Source organism: Martes martes (genome assembly GCF_963455335.1).
Source record: "Martes martes genome assembly, chromosome: X".
Lineage (NCBI taxonomy): Eukaryota > Metazoa > Chordata > Mammalia > Carnivora > Mustelidae > Martes > Martes martes.
The window spans coordinates 97701256-97723429 of record NC_137897.1 but is presented as its reverse complement, the minus strand read 5'-3'; positions in this window follow the sequence as shown (position 1 = coordinate 97723429).

The following is a 22174-nucleotide window of genomic DNA, read 5'->3' as shown; positions in this document are numbered from 1 at the left end:
TTGCCATTTGCAATGACACGGATGGAGCTAGAGCCGGTAATGCTAAGCAAAATAAATCTGTGTGAGAAAGACAAATACCATATGATTTCACTCATATGTTGAATTCAAGAAACAAAACAAGGGAGCACAGGGGAAAAAAAAAGGAGAGTGAGATAGATCATGCAACAGACTCTTAATTATAGAAAACAAACTGATAGTTACCAGAGTGGAGATGCATGGGGGTGTAGGTTAAATACATGATGGGGATTAAGGAGTGTACTTTTGATGAACACCGGATGATGTGTGGAATTGTTGAATCACTGTGTTGTACACCTGAAACAATATAACAGTGTATGTTATCTAACTGGAATTAAAATGAAAATTTGAGATGTGTTTAGAAGCGCATTTCAGTGAACCCATCCTCTAGGATTCTCACTATGTATCTATAAAATGAGACCTAGAAATTTTTAAGCTGCTTATTTAATTTTATTTTTATGACGTATACAAAATGGCAAATGATAATGCGAAAAGGAAAAAAAAATGTGGCCTCAGGCTTTTATGCCCTTTATTTGAAACTGAATGTTTAGCAATTCTCAAAAAGTGTAAATCACACGATACAACATTGTTGAAATCACCTATAGGAAGCAGGAATTTTTGTTTAAAAATGCTATCAGGAGTCTTGTATTAAGAAAATATATGCAACATCTAAAATGAATAAGGAGTTACTGCGTAGAATATACAAAGAATTCCTGGAAATCAACAAGAAAGAGAGGAAATATAATGACAAAAGTAATAAAGAACAGACAACTGATAGAAGGAGAAGCCTGATAGATTACAAGCACATACAGAGATGCCAACACTTATTATTAATTAGAGGAATGTGAAGTAAAGCAATTAATTTAAACCAATTTATGATCAGTAAAAAAATGTATCAGTTGGATATAATCAAGTACTGTCCAAGACATGGAGAATTGTTACACTTAATGGTAGATGTGTAAAGAAGGAACAAGCCATCCTAAAGAAAAATTGGGTAAGATTTAGTGAAATTAAGAGTATGTATACCATATGTGCCACACTCTGATATACACCCTATAGAAAGTTTAAAATAAGACCATAAGAATATATGCACACATATTTATGGCATTATTTGGGAACTGGATATTTGGAGGCAGCTCTGGGATAATTACAGGAAGAAAATATAATTATGTATGTTAAATACATACAATGAATTACAAATGAGTAATTACAGCAATGATCCTGTATGTTACAAACCATGTGTCAAAAAATATTATTGGATTTCTATTTCTGTCATGATTAAATGAGTTCCTCCTAGAACCTACTCTCCCATAAATTAGATCTACCAATTATGAACAAAGTTTTTAAAGAATGAAAAGGCAAATTAATAAATAACAATGAGGACAACCACATCAACAAAAACTAGATTAGTGTACTGAAAAGTAACAAAACAGGCAGATTCTGAAGTTTGAAGAAACATAGACACTTGAAGGAAGTGTTAAGTGGAGACAAGTATCTCATTTTTATGGCTTTTATCTTTAGGATAAATTAAAACCTCCACCATGTAAGGTGTTTACAGTGGTGTACTATAGCTAATTTATACTGGCTCATGAGAACAGATTATGGACATCACTTCCCAACAATGTTCAGCAAAACACATAGTTTGAAATTAGCTAAGATGAGAGTTTTTATAAAATGGAAATCAGAAAATCCTAAAATGAGAATTTTATTTATGTTTTTTTTTCTGATAGCTAGTTATTAAATATTTAACAGTACACTCTGAGTGTTTAAAATTGGGCTGAGAAGCCCATAGTGTTTCTATTTTGAAGATCAAGAAGACAGAGTTTGGGGCCACCACAACTATTAGAAAATGATGGGAAAATCTGTAAAGGAGATAAACAGAGAAGGAGCACCCCACATTCTGTGTATAAATTTTGTTCATATCTCTGCTGGTCCCAGAATTATGCATGTACACAGCAGATAGCAGAAAAAAGTCTCAATAAAGATAAAAGAATGAACTTGGATTTGAGCTCCCATCCAAGAGACGGTTGTTGCCATTTGAGTCTAACCAAGTTAATTGCTTGATAAAACAAAATGACTCTTTAGAGTTATAAAACAGAACCCAACACCTCTTCAGATAAACAATTCTAAATAATCCCTCAGTCAAATGAAAAATCACATAGGAAATTTTAAAATATTTTGAGCTGAATAATAATGAAACTATAACATTAATATTTGTGAATTGCAGAAAATGGCAAAATCAGGATCCTGAACTCATCTTCTCCCATGGACACATCAAATCTACAGCTACACATGGAGCCATTCCCTCTGAAAGAAATTGGAACACAAGCCGAGTGACTCGTATACACTGAATGAATGAGAAAATATATACATTAAAATGGGTAGGAAAGGCTGACACACACTCTCATTCACCCCTGGCGCAGCCACACACAATTGGGAGGGAACTCACAATTTCCAGCTTCTCCCTAAGGAATGTAGGGTTTGGACCCAACATCCAGTATCCCAACTTTTAACATTTCCCCCTGAGTGACAGGCCCCAAAACGTGATTCTGAAAGCCAATAGTGCTTAGATCCATGAGACCCATAACACTATAGTGAACAAAGAAATAGTTCTTAATGGAGATATTAGGACTTGCTGTAACTATCACCCCAGGGCTCAGTGCTGAGGGAATAGACAGAGATGCCCAGCTTACAGTCTTTACCTGAAAGAGGCCTATTTGCATACTTTGAAAACTGTTGCCTGAGGATCAGTCTTCTACTTTAGCACACAAGTAGGAGCTGATGGCAGTCCTCCCTCTGGCCCACTCCAGGTCACTGGTGTTGCCCTGGAAGGAAACTTCACACATGTCTGGTGATTGCCTAGCAAGCAAGGCTTGCATTCATGATCCCCGCAGAACTATAGCAAACAATGAAATAGTTCTTAACCAGTTATTCTCCCATATCTCAGCACAGAGAGAGTAGAGATAAATAACCACCTCCCAGTCTTTCCCTGAAAGAGTTCTAGTTTCATACCTTAAAAGTTGTTGCCTGAAGGTCTGGCTTTCAATCAACCTATATCTAGGTACTGGCTGAGATGTTCCACTTTGGGATACTGACAGGTCTGGACACACCTTCAACTACCGGGAGCCACTAATAGCAAAGACAATTATAAAGGTTTGAGAAAAAATCAATAGCTTATACTGGGCTAAACAATAAGTTTTATCTTCTACACAAGACCAGACTATCAAGACTGAAGGAGATGACTGTTTTATCTAATGTTAAGAAACCAGCACAGAGAGTTAAGGAAAATTAAGAAAATGGTATATGTTCTAAATAAAAGAACAAGATAAAATTCCACAAACAGATATAATGAAACAAAGATAAATTATTTACCTGATAAAGACCTCTAAATAATGGTCATAAAAAATATTGAGGTCCGGAGAAATATGCATGAACAAAGTGAGAATTTCAACAAAAATACAGAAAATATAAGAAAGTATCAAACAGAAGTCACAGAGGTAATGAATACAATAACTAAACTGAAAACTTCAATAGAGAGACTCAAAAACAGACTAGAAGTGGAAGAAAGGATCAGCAAAGTCAAAGTCTTTGGGTACTAGGACTCACAAGATCAGAGAAACAAAAAGAAAAAAAAAAAGAATGAAAATGGGGAAGATAGCTTAAGGGACTACAGGACATCCTCAAATAGGCCAAACTTTGTATTATAGGGGTCCTGGAAGAAGAAGAGAGAGGAAGGAACAGAAAGCTTATTGAAAGGAATAATGGATGAAAAGTTCCCCAACCTGGGGACAGAAACAAGCATCCAGGAAGCCCAGAGAGTTCCAAATAAGAGGAATCTAAACAGACCTACATTAAGAAACATTATAATTAAATTGTCAAATGTCAAAGACAAGGTAAGAATCTTAAAAGCAGCAAGAAAACACACTCATTACATACAAAGGGACCTCCATACAACCACCAGCAAAGTTTTCAGCAGCAATTTTGCAGGCCAGAGGAGAATAGCACAATCTATTCAAAGTGCTGAAAGGAAAAAAACAAAACAAAACAAAACACCCTGCTAACCTAAATATTCTTCCTGGAAAATTTATCTTTCAGAACTGAAGGACAGGGATGCCTGGGTGGTTCAGTGGGTTAGGCCTCTGCCTTCCACTCAGGTCATGATCTCAGGGTTCTGGGATCGAGCCCCACATCAGGCTCTCTGCTCAGTGGGGAGCCTGCTTTCCCCTCTCTCTCTGCCTGCCTCTCTGCCTACTTGTGATCTCTGTCTGTGTCAAATAAATAAATAAAATATTTTAAAAAAATAATTGAAGGACAGATAGAGAATTCCAAACAAGCAAAGCTGTAGGATTTAATTATCACTAGACCAACTCTATAGGAAATGTTAATGAGACTTCAAGTTGAAGTAAAATGGTGCTCATTAGTAACAGGAAAACATAGAAAATATGAATCTCACTGGTAAAGGTAAATATATAGTTGAATTCTGCATACACTAGTTTTGTAATGGTAGTGGGTAAATCACTGTTAAATTTAGTATGAAGATTAAAAGATGAAAGTATTAAAAATTACTGCAACTACAATAATTTGTTATTGGAGACACAAGCTAAAAGGATGTAAATTGTAAAATCCAAAACATAAAATGAGGTCAAGAGTAAACATGCAGAGCTTTGTGTTTGAAGTCAAGATATCAACTTAAAATTAACTATAATAAATGTAAGAGGTTTTATGTAGGCCATATGATAAGTACAAAGCAAAAACCTATAGAAGATATATAAAAGATAAAAAGAAAGGAATCTGAGAATACCACCACAGAAAATTCATGGATTGCAAGTAAAACACGGTTCAGAGGGAAATATATAGCTGTAAACACATATACTGGAAAAAAATAAATTTATAAGATCAGTGACCTAAGATTCCAACATAAGAAGATAGAAAAATAACAAAGTAAATGACGTTGAACAAAGGAAGTAATAAAAATAGGAGCAAATGGTATTTGGTTTTCTCTGAGTAATCTCACTTAGCATTATCCTCTCTAGCTCCATCATGGAATTTAAGAAACAAAACAAATGAGCAAAGCAAAAAAATAAAATAAAATTTAAAAAAAGAAGAGAGAGAAACAAACCAAGAAACAAACACTTAACAATAGAGAGCAAATCCTATGGTTGGAAGAGGACAAATGAGTAGGGGGGAATAGGTGAAAAAGGTGATGTGGATTAAGGAGTGCACTTCTTGTGATAAGTGCTAGGCGATGTATGGAATTGTTGACCATATTATACACCTGAAAGTAATATAACTCTGTATGTTAACTATACTGGAATTAAAATAAAAACCTAATAAATAGGGGCACATGGGTGGCTCAGTTGGTTAAGCAAATGAATCCTGATTTCAGCTCATGTCATGATCTCAGGGTTGTGAGATCAAGCCCTGTGGGCTCTGTGCTCAGCAGGGAGTCTGCTTGAGATTTTCTCTCTCCCTCTCCCTGTGCCCCTTCTCCTCTCCAAAGTAAATAAATAAATCTTAAAAAACTTAATAAATAAAAAAAATAGAAGCAGATATTAAGGGTATAGAAATTTTTAAAAACTAATAAAGAATAGCAAATTCAAGAATGGTTTTCTTTGAAAAGAGCAAGATTATTGTTTAAGCTATTGCTAGAGTGCTCAAAAACCAACAGAATAAAATTACCAATATCAGGAATGTTAGAAGGTATATCACTAAATACCTTACATGTATTAAAAAGGTAATAAAAAATATTATTACTAATTTTATGTGAACAAATTTGACAACTTAGATAAATGGATAGATTCCTTGAAATATACAATGTTTCAAAATTAACAGATTAAATATCATAATAGCCCTATATCTACTAATAAAATCAAATTCATTATCAAAAATCTTTCCTCAAAGAAAACTCCAGGGCAAGATGACTTCAGTATTGAATTCTATGAAACATTTAAAGAAAAAGTAATGTCAATCCTATATAAACTCAGAAAATGGAGGAGGCCAGATACATTGATATGAAAACCTGATAAATATATAACAAAAATCCTACAACTCAATAATATATTTTTTAAAAACCCATTAAAAAATAGAGATAAAACATTCAAACTTAGACTCACCTAAAGAAGTTACATGAAAAGTCAATAATCACATAATTTATCTTTAGAGATATACAAATTAAAGCTACTGTTACCAACCCTCAAATCTGGCTACAGTTAAAATAACAGGAATTACCAGTGTTGATGAGAATGTAAAATGGTACAACAACAATGGAAATGAGTCTGGTAGTTTCTTCTACATTCATCTACACTATAACCTATTAATTCCATCCCTCAGTCTTTCTCAAAAGAAATGAACGTACATGTCCTACAAAAATAGTTGTACAAGGATTTTTCATAACAAGTTTATTCATAATAGTCAAAAACTGGAAACTACCCAGGTGCTCATCAATAGGAGAATGGTAAAACAAAGGGTGGTTTGTTTATACTGTAGAATACTGTAGTGATGAAAATAAGACATAAAGTTCTTAGTGAAATAAGCCTTCTATAAGGCTATGTACTATGTGATTCTAGTTATAGAAAATTCTAAAGCAAGCAAAATTAATTATGCTTGAAAAAAAATTAAAAATGGTAGTGTTGGAGGTCAGAAGTAGACACTTATATGGTGGAAGGGGTATAAGAAAGTTTCTGGTATTGCTAATGTCCCATATTTGGGGAGGATTTAGATTACAAAGGTGTATGAATTTGCCACATAAATATGCACAATATTTGTGTTTTTCATTTGAGTAAATTTTAAATAGAAACACTGTTAATAAGTTTTGAACCCTAGCTGATATACATTCTGAAATATTTATGGCGATATATACTAATGTCCACAAATTATTTTAAAATACTCCAAAAGTCAAATGGACTAATAGACAACAGATTTTGAAAAGATAGATATGTGATAAACTACATATAGTAAAATATTACTGGTGGAATCGAGGTGGTGGATACATGAGCATTCACTCTAAAATTCACTAAACTGAACTGTATGTTTGAAAATTCTAATGCATTTCTAATTATTTTTAACATAATAAATATGATATTAAAATAATTTCAAAATAATAATGAGAATGTTCATAAGTAAAAGAGAATATTATGTATATTACAAAATTAGAAAGGCTCATCCATGTTGTAAATGGTGAGATTTCCTTTTCAAAATAATATTCCATTGTATCTATACACCACAAGTTCTTTTTTTTTTTAAGATTTGATTTATTTATTTGACAGAGAGTGAGAGAGAAAGCACAAATAGGGTGAGCAGCAGGCAGAGGGAGAGGGAGAAGCAGGCTCCTCACTGAGCAGAGAGCCCAACATGGGGCTCAATCCCAGGACCCTGAGATCATGACCTGAGCCGAAGGCAGGCACTTAACTAACGGAGCCACCCAGGGGCCCTATATACCACAATTCCTTTATGTATTCATTTATCAGTTTGTTTCCATGTCTTGGTTATTGTGAATAATGCTGCAATGAACATAAAAGCGATACCTCTCTTAAATAGTGATTTGATTCCCTTCAGAGAAAGACCCAGAAGAAAGATTACTAGATCATTTGACAGTTTTATTTTCAGTTTTTTGAGGAATGGCAATCCTTCTGGTTGTGAAGTGATATCTCATTGTGATTTTGATTTGCACCTTCCTACTGATTTGTGATGTTCAGCAACTTTTTATATACCTGTTCCTAGAAGACACAATGCTTAGTGAAGTAAGTCACACACACACACACACACCTGCATTATCTTACTTACACGTGAAATCTAAAAAAAAAAAAAATAATAAAATAAAATAAAAAACGGGGGCGCCTGGGTGGCTCCGTGGGTTGAGCCTCTGCCTTTGGCTCAGGTCATGGTCTCAGGGTCCTGGGATCGAGCCCCACATCAGGCTCTCTGCTCAGCGGGGAGCCTGCTTCCCCCTCTCTCTCTGCCTACTTGTGATCTCTCTGTCAAATAAATAAAATCTTAAAAAAAAATCAAATACACTGAAGCAGAAAGTAGACTGGTGGTAATACAAGGGAAGTGGAGGAGATGGGGAGATGTTGGTCAAAGGGTACAAAATTGCAGTTATGCAAGATAAATAACTCTAGTGATCAAATGTACAGCATGATGACTATAGTTAATAATACTGATTACTAGAAATTTATTGAGAGAAGATTTCAGCTGTTCTCATCGAAAGCAAAAAAATGTGAGGAAATGCTATATTAATTAGCTTGACTGTAGTAATCATTTCACTTATATGTATATCAATTCATTGTGTTGTGGGCCTTAAATATATATGATTTTTATTTTTATAATTTTAAAAGAAACTATGGTTGAATTTTAAAAAAATGAAAATTTAGTGAGTTCTGTAACATACTACCATTTTGTATATTAAATATACACACAGAACAGTGCTAATGTTTTAGAACACTGAAAACATATCAGAGGAATATACTGAATATACTAAAATGGAAGCCTATGAGGAAGATGGGAATTGAGATCAGGAATAAAATAAAAGTTGCCTTGTATAGATTGATGAAGAGAGTGTGCCATGGATACTTTACCTGTACTTAAAGCTCCAGGAAAAATAAAAGAGAGAGAGAAATAAAGAAAACCTAATGTGGAAGTAATTTCCTGTTCTTTAACAACAGCTATAGACATTCTTTTTTCCTAATGCAAAGCTTGAAAAGTGTTTTAGAGTCAACGTTGACAAATGCATAGTCAAATATTAATGTTATAACTCTAACCATGTTTTGGTTTATATTTTTAATATTAATTTTATTTATTTTTTAATTTTATTTTATTTTATTTCAGTGTTCCAAAATTCATTGTTTATGCACCACACCCAGTGCTCCATGAAATACGTGCCCTTCTTAATACCCACCACCAGGCTCACCCAACCCCTCACCCCTCCAAAACTTCAGTTTGTTTCTCAGAGTCCATAGTCCCTCATGGTTTGCCCACCTCCCATTTCCCACAACTAACTTCTCCTAATATTATTTTTTAAATCATATATCAATTTGGGGTGCCTGGCTGGCTCAGTAAGTTAAACGTCTGCCTTCAGCTCAGGTCATGATCTCAGAGTCCTGGGATTGAGCCCCATGGTGGGCTCCCTGCTCAGCAGGGCATCTGCTTCTTCCTCTCACTCTTCTTCTGTGCTTTCCCTCTCTCTCTATTTCTCTCTCACTCTCAAATAAATAAATAAATAAATAAGTGCATGTGATAAGATGAGCCCTGGGTGTTATACTGAACCAATGAACTATAGAACATTATATCAAAAACCAATGATGTACCATACCCTGGTTAATTGAATTTAAATTTAATAAATAAATAAAATCTTTTAAAAATCATATTTTAATTTAATTTCCTTCATGATTTTAAAATATTACGCAATAAGACCCTAACCTTAATTACAATGTCTGGGATATAGGAATAATTTATGTTACTACTCTGACAAAAGAAAAAAAAAAGGAGAATTAGAGAAGCATCTTAGACATGAGTTGAAATGAAAACACATTTTTCTCCATCTGGTTTCAAGTCAAGTATGAAAATTAGGGCCAGTTTATTTAGTTTAGCAATATCTTAAGTAAAATTTTATATGAAGATGAGATACTGGGTTCCTGCTTTTTTAACATACATTCCTTTCTGTGTAGAGTAGTAGCTAAGTGATTTAATGTCTGATGAATACAATACAAACAGTAGATTCCACTCTTGCTTATAAAAAACCTGGAACTGAAATGTTAGTTTGTCTAACCTTCAGTCTATTATGAGAATGATATATAAATAGGTATCTTCAAGGATCTGAGTAGTCACTGGCAGAAGGCAATCATCCCCTATTGATGACATATATGTATATATCTCTGTAGCTTAATCTACAAATAATTTAATTCATAATATATTTTGTTAGAATTTATGTCATTTTCCTTCTCAGGATATTGTCTACAATAGAGATAGGCCAATAAACACCTCTTAATTGTACTACGGTCTGTGGAAATTACAAAGGAACCAGAGGTCATAACCCAACCCTTATGGAGATGCTTAATCTAATGGGGAGATTAGACAAACACAAATAAACATAGGTGATGGAAATACAATCTGCCACAGTTATCCAAACATGTCCAGGAGAAACACCTCATAATTATATTTAGAGACAAGATCCCAACTATGTAATAGCTCTGCCCTTTGACTCCTGGAACTGAGGACAGGGCCTTACATTAAGAATTAGAAAACCTGGATTTTGTTTCCAACTCCAGTCAAGTGGCTTTAAGCAAATTAGCATCTGAGCTGCACTTTCCTCAAAAATAGTTTGGACATTAGTCCCTTCTCTGATGACCTCAAAAATTTTCATGAGGATTAAGTGATAAAATATGTGTGGAAGTGCATTGTAAAGTGGAAAGCTGTACACATATTTGAGGAAATATTTTCTTTGACGTTCTTATTTGCTTATACAGGTCACTTCCCCTAGAGTCCACACATCTCACTTTGCCAACTTAAGCAGACTTACCACATTCCATCTTCTCAGTGAAACCTACATATGGTCTTTAAACCCTCTGAACTCTTATTAGTTGTTTCATTAGTTGTTTCCTTTCCTCAAACTGCCTGGCATTACTAGTTAGCTTTTTGTATGCATTGCCTTTTCTGCTTTGTCAGACTCTAAGCAGCTTGAGATTCATGGATTTGTCTCGTACATCTTAGTTTTTCCACAGGGCTTTGCATGGTTATTCCATGTGGAGTATATATATATATATATATATATATATATATATATATACTGATTGATTATAGGATGGATTGTTCACTCATTTGGCAAGTATACTGAATACCTAGTCTGTACCAAGCATTATGCTGTTTTAGGAACTGGGGATATACCCTTACCTTCATGAAACTTACATCTAAATAGGGAAGTCAGTATATATATGAAGGTACTAAATGGAAGCGAATGTGTGTACATGTGTACACACACACACATATTTAGTATTTATGTATAATATATATTTACATATATCATATATAAATTGTATATAATATATAAATATATAATATATATGATTATAATAGAAATCATATTTTATAATTATATATTATATATCATAAATTTAATTATAAATCATATGCTTATAATTATAAATTATATTTATGATATATAATATATTCATTTATTTATATGATATATAATATATAAATATATAAAAATAGATTTATTTTATAAAATAAATCAAACTATTTTATAAAATAAAATTTATTTTATAAAAATTATATGAAAATAAAATAAATTTATATAATTATAAATAATATGCTATAAATTATATATTATTAATTATAAGATATGATTTGTTATAATAAATTATTAATTATAATTTATATAATATAAAATATATGATTATAAATATAAAATATATACGATTTTTATATGAATATATTTAATTACTTATATAGTTTATGTTTTTATGCATAAATATATATTACATATGATATATATGATTTATATATGTTTTTATATTATATATATATATAAATGCTACTGACTGGTATATACTGATGCTACTGACTCATATATAAATTATATATATAATATATATAATCAGTATATATCAGTCAGTAGCATTTATATATATATAAATTATATATAATATATATAAAATATATACATGTTATATATAATATATTTTTATATATTTAGTATTTATATAATTTTTGGTATATATATTTTTGGTATCTCTATAATTTGCTATATATAATTTTAGTATGTATATAATATTATATTAGGCTTTCCCTATTTATTGTGAATCAAGTCCACCCAGAGTGATTGTTTTTGTGAATGTACAACTTTATCTTTGTAGGATCTATATATTCACTAATTTTTACAACAAGTATTTATGGAGCTACTACTATGTGTGCCAGTCATTGGGTCTATAGTCGTTGGTGTCTATAAACAGACACCATTCTTTCCTTCATGGAGCTTTTGTGAGGTTGACTTTCCCCTCTAGTTCTGAACATGAAAATTGAGTATACTGCCATTGACTGCAATGGTGTCTTACCACCTGGGGTACCCTAAAAGTGCTAGCTTAAGGGAGTGTAAATTGGTGTAATCATTTTAGAGAAAAAAATACTGACAGTACTTATACAAACATATTATACATACTGTATTCATCATCAACATTCTCTTGAATAATATCTCAGAAATTTTCACATAGATCCATATGGGCACATCATTGCTGTGACATTTGTGATGGCAGTGAGCAGGAAACAACCCGAGTTGTCCATTATTCCAAAAGTGGATAGATACTTTATGGTAGATACACATTCATCATGAAATTTTACACAGTAGTTAAAAACAGATCAGATAAGATAGAATTTACCTTACTCTCATGAAACAGTCCCAGCATAAGTGTTCTAAAGCTGACATGATAACTCTACTGTTTTTGGAACTCAGAATAATTCTTTTTTGTTCAGCCACCTTAAATATATAGCTTTTATCTTGTGACCTAAGATGCCTACCCCACTCCTACTACTTGTCTAAATTCCAGATAGCACAGGAGGAGGAGATAAATACAGGACATTTTAATTGCCTTTTAAAGAATTTGCATATGTCACTTCATTTACATCTCATCGGCCAGAACCAGCTTTCATGGCCACATTTAGCTACAAAGAAAGCTGAGAAATGAAATCTTTATTAGAGTATTCATTGTCCAGCTAAGCCTTATTATTATAGAGAAAGTGGAGTATGGTTATTGAGAGATCAATTCCTACTATGTACCTAACACAAAGCATTTTCCATTTTTTATACTAAGTCTTTGAAAAGTGGTATGTATTTTTACACTGCCAGCATATCCTAATTTGGACTAGCCACATTTCAAGTTCCCAGTACCCATATGTGTCCAATCCTCATCATATAGGACAGCACATTTCTAAACAGAACTTATCCATCTACCGCTAGAATCTTAATCCACTCTTCACAACTGTAATTTCTCTGGTAGTTTCAGTTGCCTACTAAGCTCTTCAAAATATTGCATTCTGTGGTCAGTGATTAGGTACTAATTTAGCCACAATAGTTATGTTAGCATTTTCCTGCACCAAAAGCACAGAACCAAGAAATAGCTCCTTTTGTCTTCTACAAAATGAAAACCAAAACTGAAACCAAAACAGTAGAAAACGATAGCACCACCCCAAAAGAACACTAAGAAAAACTTTAGTGAGAATGTATCATTTTATATGTAAGTTATGGCTTATAATTTGACTTTTTGCAGCAATACTTCATAAACAGTTTTATAGATTTATTACTTTACATATGTTCTCTTATCCAAGAAAATGTGCTTTGCAAAAAATACTAAGGGCATGAAGTTTGTTGTAATTTATACTTTCATGTTGTCATTGTTTTTGATCAATTAATCATAGAGAGAGGATTTGACAATATGAAGAGCATGTGGAATAGTGATGAGTTGAGGAGTCAAGGAAGTTGAAAGCCAACTGAGACTTGTTGGATAAAATCAATCATTTTTAAGAACACTATTTTTTTAGCTATTGCAACTTCCTTGATAGGGTAAAGCCAAAACCTATGAAGAACATTCATGCTGTGATTCTTGCTGAAAATGTCAAATTTAACTATAAAGAATTATGAGTTAGAATGAAATTGACACTAATAAAAGCAGCCACGCATCTCATAGTTTTTACAAGAGTGGAAGAATGTTATGTTTACTTTAAAGAAAGATGCCTTATCAATTCTACTGGTGTCTTCACCCTCAAGTGTTCCTTATTTCTACTGACGCTACTGACTCATAATCAGTGCTGACAATGGCTGCAGTGAGCTATCCACAGACTTTTGCTTTCTTAGTATCCTTCATGACTACTTTTAAGATAACTGACTAAGAGAAAATTTATAGTGTGTGACCAAGAAACAAAGTATATTTTTACATAGTTACCTGACCTATCTGGTTATCAAATACCAAAAAAGTTGTTTTCATTAGCACCTTGTTCTAGTAACGGATCATATAAGCTGTATACTATATAGGGAGAGGGTTTTACTGCTGAAGTTAGTAAGTCTTTATACATTCTAGCTTGTGTCCTTCACTATATAATGTTCATTCAACACATTTGTAACCCCGAAGTTCAGCACTTCCACTGTTTATGTACCATGAAAAGTGTGTCACAAACCATACAGAAAAATAAGACAAAATTTGTGTGATATTTTCCATTAAATTTCATTATTAAATGCCATTTTAGGTCATTTAATTTTTTTATTTATTTTCAGCGTAACAGTATTCATTGTTTTTCACCACACCCAGTGCTCCATGCAATCTGTGCCCTCCCTAATACCCACCATCTGGTTCCCCCAAACTCCCACCCCCTGCCCCTTCAAAACCCTCAGGTTGTTTTTCAGAGTCCACAGTCTCTCATGGTTCACCTCCCCTCCAATTTCCCTCAACTCCCTTCTCCTCTCCATCTACCTTTGTCCTCCATATTATTTGTTATGCTCCACAAATAAGTGAAACCATATGATACTTTACTCTCTCTGCTTGACTTATTTCACTCAGCATTTAAATTTTTAAAATATAATCTATGTCTAATCAAGAAAATATTATACTTTGACATTTCATTATTTGATTTGACTTTAAGTATGAATTAAATGTTTGCTAAACTAAATATTTTATGCAATAAAAAACAGCAAACCCAATTCCAGGAAAATACACATTTTTAGAATAAAAAAATTCTTGATCTTTAATATATTTGTATTTTGTTTGCCTTGAAATTAAGAATTTGCAGATTTCTTTGAAAACCAATATTTTTTATAAGTGGCAAATTACAACAATCACATGCTCTTTAGGGCTATTAAAAGATGTCTATTTAGCATTCATTGAGTCACTGTTTTATACAAACATATCATATCTGATATTTCATGCTCACAGGCTCATAATCTGTCTGTGGAAATGCATGGGAAATTAAGAGAATCTCTAATTTATGAACAAATAATACTAAGTATGAATAAGTGGTAAGAAATACAAAGCAAAGGAAAACCTTATGCACTGACTTTCATCAGAGAACGTTTTCTGGAAAAAAAAGGCTTGAGGAAATAATGGTCATAGATTGGCTAATATGAAATGCTACAACTTGGGCTTAGAGGTACATAAAGGTAAAAAATATATATGTAGATATATTTTTCAATCTGAAGCTAAGAATATAGCATTCTTTCTGAAAATTGTTTTCTATTACTTCCAAGAATTATATCTGAAAAATTTTCATGATGCTGGTTGCATCAGTTTTGTTCAATTTTGAGAAGAAAATGAGCAGTTTTGCTAGCTTTTATTGTAACAACTTGAGTGTGAAATATATTGTTATGCTTTTAAATAATGGTTTTGTTTCCAGAGTAGATTTTGATTTTCAGTCAAAATTTTATATGCTGACATTACTGAATGACTTCAGAATTATCCATTGACTGCTGAAAGACAATGTTCACAATTGTACAAAGGTTTCATTGAAAGTGATATAATAATTAAAGATGGTTTGAATAGTATATGCAGTATTTGTTCATATAAATTATGTTGGAGCACTATCATAGCATGCTCCCTCCCCATTTTTCTGCAACAGCTATGCCAAAGGCTACTTCTATAGTGGTTATATTTATCTTTATTGGGTCTTCTGGTACAGAGTTGTACAATTATTATGACTACAAATGTAATTACTCATACCTGGAAAAACAAATGCAGTAGTTTATCAACCTAACAGGAGCACTGAAATTCTGTACTATGATATGAACAAACAAACAAAAAAATGGTTATTTGAAACAAGACTTTTTAAAAAAATAAATAAAAACATTAGAATGATAATGATTTTAGACTTAGTAAGTATCATATTTAGGTGACAGAATATCAATTTCATTTACTAACATGCATGCATCCTGGAACATAATTAAAAATTTTCTTGTGTGGTTCTATTTTATATAATTTTACAGGTCTCGATTATGATAAACAGTGAAACAACAGTAAAGTTGATAGGCACTGTACTTAAATATGTTTTCCAATTATAAGAGAAGTATTAGTTATATTTATAACTTGTTATTGAGATGACCTAGAAAGAACATGTATGAATCTATTTTCATGACATTCTGGTAGAGTGAAAGTTTCCCTAAATAGTGGAATCATCTTATTAGACATGTGCAATCTTGAAACTAATTATACTCATTTTAATGATGGAGATAAAAGTATTATCATTATGCTGCTGCTTGATGTATAGGTAATCAGATTTTTGATGAATGGCTGCTCTACTTTCATCTTTTATGATTGTAGAAACATATGTGATTGTAGCAACTTCAACCCTCATCTTTTTAAAAATGGAAAACAAGGGGTGCCTGGGTGGCTCAGTGGGTTAAAGCCTCTGCCTTCGGCTCAGGTCATGATCCCAAGGTCTTGGGATCGAGCCCCGCATCGGGCTCTGTGCTCGGCAGGGAGCCTGCTTCCCCCTCTCTCTCTGCCTGCCTCTCTGCCTACTTGTAATCTCTGCCTGACATGTGATCTCTATCTGTGAAATAAATAAATAAAATCTTTTAAAAAAATGGAAAACAAAATGGCTATCATTACCAACCATTTATTCAACACGTATTTGCTGAGTACTTACTCTTCAAAAGAAACTCTGTGACACAGAGATGATGAAAGCATGACCCTTACTCAAAGAGGTCATGGTCTGATAAGGTAGAAAGATATATACACTAATAATTACAGTACAATATTATATGTATAACAGAGTATGTATAAAGGCCTGGCAATACATTTTTTTTAATTTATTTATTTGACAGACAGAGATCACAAGTAGGCAGAGCGGCAGACAGAGAGAGAGGGGGGAAGCAGGCTCCCCGCCGAGCAGAGAGCCCGATGCGGGGCTCAATCCCTGGAGCCTGGGATCATGACCCGAGCCAAAGGCAGAGGCTTTAACCCACTGAGCCACCCAGGTGCCCCCTGGCAATACATTATTTGTTGGTATTTTTTATTTAAATGTCTGAGTTACAAAACTAATTTTTAAAGTATCAAACTATCAAAAAGAATGAGATTATTTTATTCATATTGCAGCATTTTCTGGGAAGGTTTTAAATGAACTGAGGGCCGGGGCGCCTGGGTGGCTCAGTGGGCTAAAGCTTCTCCCTTCAGTTCAGGTCATGACCCAGGGTCCTGGGATGGAGCTCCATATCGGACTCTTTGCTCAGCTGAAAGCCTGCTTCCCCACTGCCCACCCGCTTGCCTCTCTGCCTACTAGTGATCTCTGTCTGTCAAATAAATAAATAAATAAATCTTTAAAAAAATTCTAAATGAACTGAGTGCCTACTCTGAGCCAAGAAATGAAACAATTTACTTTTATTTAAGAAATGTGACCTTGCTTGAGGAAGAAAAAAGGCTAGACAATCTTATAATTTTCCTGCACTTTCTTTATCTTTCTATAGTGATTAAGTCGTGTTTTTTCTTCTTTGCTTCACATTTTTAATCTGTGTACTTTTCTTCCTAATATTGACAGGATTTTAAAATCTGTTAAGTAATTTAACAACTGCAAACTAAGTGAAGAGTACATTGTATAAAACCTTGGTCAGGTCCTACTTACAAATATAATCACAGGAATAACAGCACTATTTATAATAAGATCTCTGAGCAATTTCTGAACAAGTCACCTCTTGTGGCAACTGGCTATGACATTAAAAAGATAAATATAAAACTATTTCCTAAGAATCATTCAAGAAATCAGTAAGGGAGGAATGGTTGTCTTTACAAATGGGTCAAATGACTTGATTACCCTAAATATCTATCCTCTTAGCCACTATCCTCCACTGAGTGAAATTCCCACCAAAAGCCTTTAATCAATTAGGCAAGAAAGTCTTAGCTAAAGAACTGCTACTCGTGAAGACGTTATAAGGTTCTTGGTATGGATTTTTAAATCAGATTAGGTAGTTGGTATGTGGAATGGGTAAGTATCAAGGAAAGAAGCAAAAAATGCAGCACAAAAAGAGATTTTTTTTTTTTACATTCTATCTTCATTTTTAAAAATTTTTTGTTAACATATAATGTATTCTTTGTTTCAGGGTTACAGATCTGTGAATCATCAGTCTTACACAATTCACAGCACTCACCATAGCACATACCCTCCCCAATGTCCATCACCCAGCCACCCTATCCCTCCCCCACATTCCCTCCAGCAACCCTTAGTTTGTTTCCTGAGATTAAGAGTCTCTTATGGTTTGTCTCCCTCCCTGGTCCCATCTTGTTTCATTTTTCCCTCCCTTGCCCCCACGATCCCACCACCCTGCCTCTCAAATTCCTCACATCAGAGAGATTATATGGTAAGTGTCTTTCTTTGATTGACATATTTCACTTGGCATAATACCCTCTAGTTCCATCCATGTCATTACAAATGGCAAGATTTCAGGTTTTTTCATGGCTGCATAGTATTCTGTTGTTGTTGTTGTTGTGTGTGTGTGTGTGTGTGTGTGTGTGTGTGTATCACATCTTCTTTATCCATTCCTCTGTTAATGGACATCTAGGTTCTTTCCTTAGGGTAAATACTCAGTAGTGCGATTGCTGGGTCATTAGGTAGATCCATTTTCAAGTTTTTGAGGAACCTCCATACTGTTTTCCAGAGTGGATGCACAAGCTTGCATTCCCACCAAGAGCATAAGATGGTTCCCCTTCCTCTGCATCCTCGTCAACACCTGTCATTTCCCAACTGGTTAATGTTAGCCTTTTTAAAAACTGTTTGGAGCACCTATGATGGAGAATTTGTTTCTTTTACAAAATCCTCTGGTATCCTGATTTGAATACTACTGTGGAGGAATAATGTCCTTCAGTAATCCAGGTTAACCAAAACATTCCATCAAGGCATTTTCCTAAATAAAAGAACATTTATCAATTAAAATAACATACACCGTTCTCCTAGAAGACAGAAGTGGATGCGGTGTTTCCTTCATTTCAGGAAATCTAATCAGCAATTTAAGCAAATATCAAGTGCTGGGCTGAGGAATGTCTTTCCTACATGGAGAACTTCTGTTTTCTGACAATATAAGCCAGTGTCAATAAATATGTAGAAAATGTGCCACTATTACTCCATCCCATTTCTAAAGCTAACACCTATCTTTAATCACAGCATTTGTTTCCACAGTGCCAAGATAAAGCCTTGGAATCCTTCTAGCCCAACGCATCAAGCAACAGCTACCAAATTTTTAGAGATGATCCTTGATAGGAAACCGATTTTTCACTCTAAGAGTAAGATAACCTCAATGAAAATAAGCGTATTATGATTGCAAAGTTTGTTCACCTTATATAAAGATATACAAAGCCAATATAACATCTTTATTTCTCCAGAAATTTACAATCTGATCTTTCTGAAGGGTAACATACATGGGGTAGCAAGGTCAGAGATGGATGGAGGGACAAGAACTACTAAATCACTTTCTAGCCTGATAAACTAAGGCTGATATTTATTCAGTAATTCAAGAACTTCCTTTTTATGACTCAGTTTGATGGATTCAGATAAGTTCTTAGTCTTTCAGAATTCCTCCACTCTTCTACAAGATGGAATCTGGATATTTCAAGAAGGGATATGCTTATGGAATTTCACTGTGATGAAGACTGATCTCTAGATTCTTTTTTTTTCTTTTTTCCACTTTATTTTTTGTTATTTAAATTCAATTAGCCAACTTATAGTATATCATTAGTTGCATATGTAGTGTTCAATAACTTATCAGTTGCATATAAAACCCAGTGCTTGGGCACCTGAGTGGCTCAGTTGGTTAAGCAACTGCCTTCGGCTCTGGTCACGATCCCAGAGTCCCAGGATGGAGTCCCGCATCGGGCTCCCAGCTCCATGGGGAATCTGCTTCTCCCTCTGACCTTCTCCCCTCTCATACTCTCCCCCACTCTCTCTCTCTCAAATAAATAAATAAAATTGTAAAACAAAACAAAACCCAGTGCTCTTCACATCACTTGCCCTCCTTAATGTTCATCACCCTATTACTTTAACCCCTAACCCACTTCCCCTCCCACAACCCCCGGTTTGTTTCCTATAGTTAAGAGTCTGTCATGGTTTTTCTCCCTCTCTGATGACTTCCCATTCTATTCTCCCTCCCTTTCCCCGCAGTCCTCTGCCCTGTTTCTTATAGTCCACATATGAGTGAAACCATATGATAATTGTCTTTCTCTGATTGACTTATTTCACTCAACACGATACCCTCCAGTTCCATCCATATTGATGCAAATGGTATGTAGTCATCCTTTCTGATAGCTGAGTGATATTCCATTCTATATATATACTACTTCTTCTTTATCCATTCATCTATCAATGGACATCTTGGCTCTTTCTATAGTTGGCTATTGTTGACATTGCTGGTATGAACATTGGGATGCATGTGCCCCTTCTGATCACTATATTTGTATCTTTGGGTTAAGTACCAGGATAGCTTTATTTTTAACTTGAGGAATCTTCACACCATTTTCCAGCGTGGATGTACCAGCTTGCATTCAGGGGTACATTTCACATGACCTCAGTCCAAGTCTTGGGAGAACTCATCCAAATCTCGTGAAATCTCAGGTCCAGTCAGTGGGATCCAGGGGCAAATCACTAGATTCCTGCCAGTCACTATTGAAGAATGACTGGACTGGTGTGTTTGCTGGACTGGTAACTGCTAGGATAAGAGGCATATTGTTTGATCTCTCGGGCTGATGTGCTGAAACCCATTTCTAGAGCTCTTGGTCTAGTCGTTTATCCAAGATTCAAAGTCGTTACTCAAAACAGCCTCCTTTTCCTTGCCTGGAGACCTTTGGATGTACACCTACACTCTCATTTCCAAGGCAATTTACTGGGATATAGGGAACTTCTGAGTATTTTGTACCCATATGACTTGGGGAACCAGAAACATTGCTTCAGTTTTACCCATATATTGGCACCCATCAGAGATGTTGTACCATTTATCTCTTGCCATGTTGGAACTGACGGGTATGTTGCTTTTAGAGACTTACAGCCAGCCCTTATCTTAGTCAGCTAAGGCTGCCATAACAAAATATAACAAAGCACGTGGCTTAAACAATATAAATTTATTTTATTATAGTTCTGGAGGCTGGAAAGTCTGAGATCAAGATGCTCACAGATTTGGTTTCTGGTGATATCTCTCGTCCTTGTTTGTACTCAGCCACCTTCTGGCTCTATACTGAAATGGGCATTCTTCTTTGTGCATATGAAGAGAGGAGAGAAAGAGAGCAAGAAAAAGAGCAAGATTTGAATCTCCCTGATGGCTAGTGATGATGAACATTTTTTCATGTGCCTATTAACCATTTGTATGTCTTCATTGGAGAAGTGTCTGTTCATATCTTCTGCCCATTTTTTTAATATGATTGTCTGTTTTGTGTGTCTTGAGTTTGAGGAGTTCTTTATAGATCCTGGATATCAACCTTTTGTCTGTACTGTCATTTGCAAATATCTTCTCCCATTCCGTGGGTTGCCTCTTTGTTTTGTTGACTGTTTCCCTCGCTGTGAAGAAGATTTTGATCTTGATGAAGTCCCAAAAGTTCATTTTCGCTTTTGTTTTCTTCGCCTTTGGAGACATATCTTGAAAGAAGTTGCTGTGGCTGATATCAAAGAGGTTACTTTCTATGTTCTCCTCAAGGATTCTGATGGATTCCTGTCTCACGTTGAGGTCTTTTATCGATTTCGAGTTTATCTTTGTGTACGGTGTAAGAGAATGGTCGGGTTGCATTCTTCTGCATATGGCTGTCCAGTTTTCCCAGCACCATTTATTGAAGAGACTGTCTTTTTTCCACTGGATATTTTTTCCTGTTTTGTCAAAGATTATTTGACCATAGAGTTGAGGGTCCATATCTGGGCTCTCTACTCTGTTCCACTGGTCCATGTGTCTGTTTTTATGCCAGTACCATGCTGTCTTGGTGATCACAGCTTTGTAGGAAAGCTTGAAATCAGGGAACGTGATGCCACCAGTTTTAATTTTGTTTTTCAACATTTCCTTAGCAATTCGGGGTCTCTTCTGATTCCATACAAATTTTAGGATTATTTGCTCCAGCTCTTTGAAAAATACCGGTGGAATTTTGATTGGAATGGCATTAAAAGTATAGATTGCTCTGGGCAGTATAGACATTTTAACGATGTTTATTTTTCCAATCCAAGAGCATGG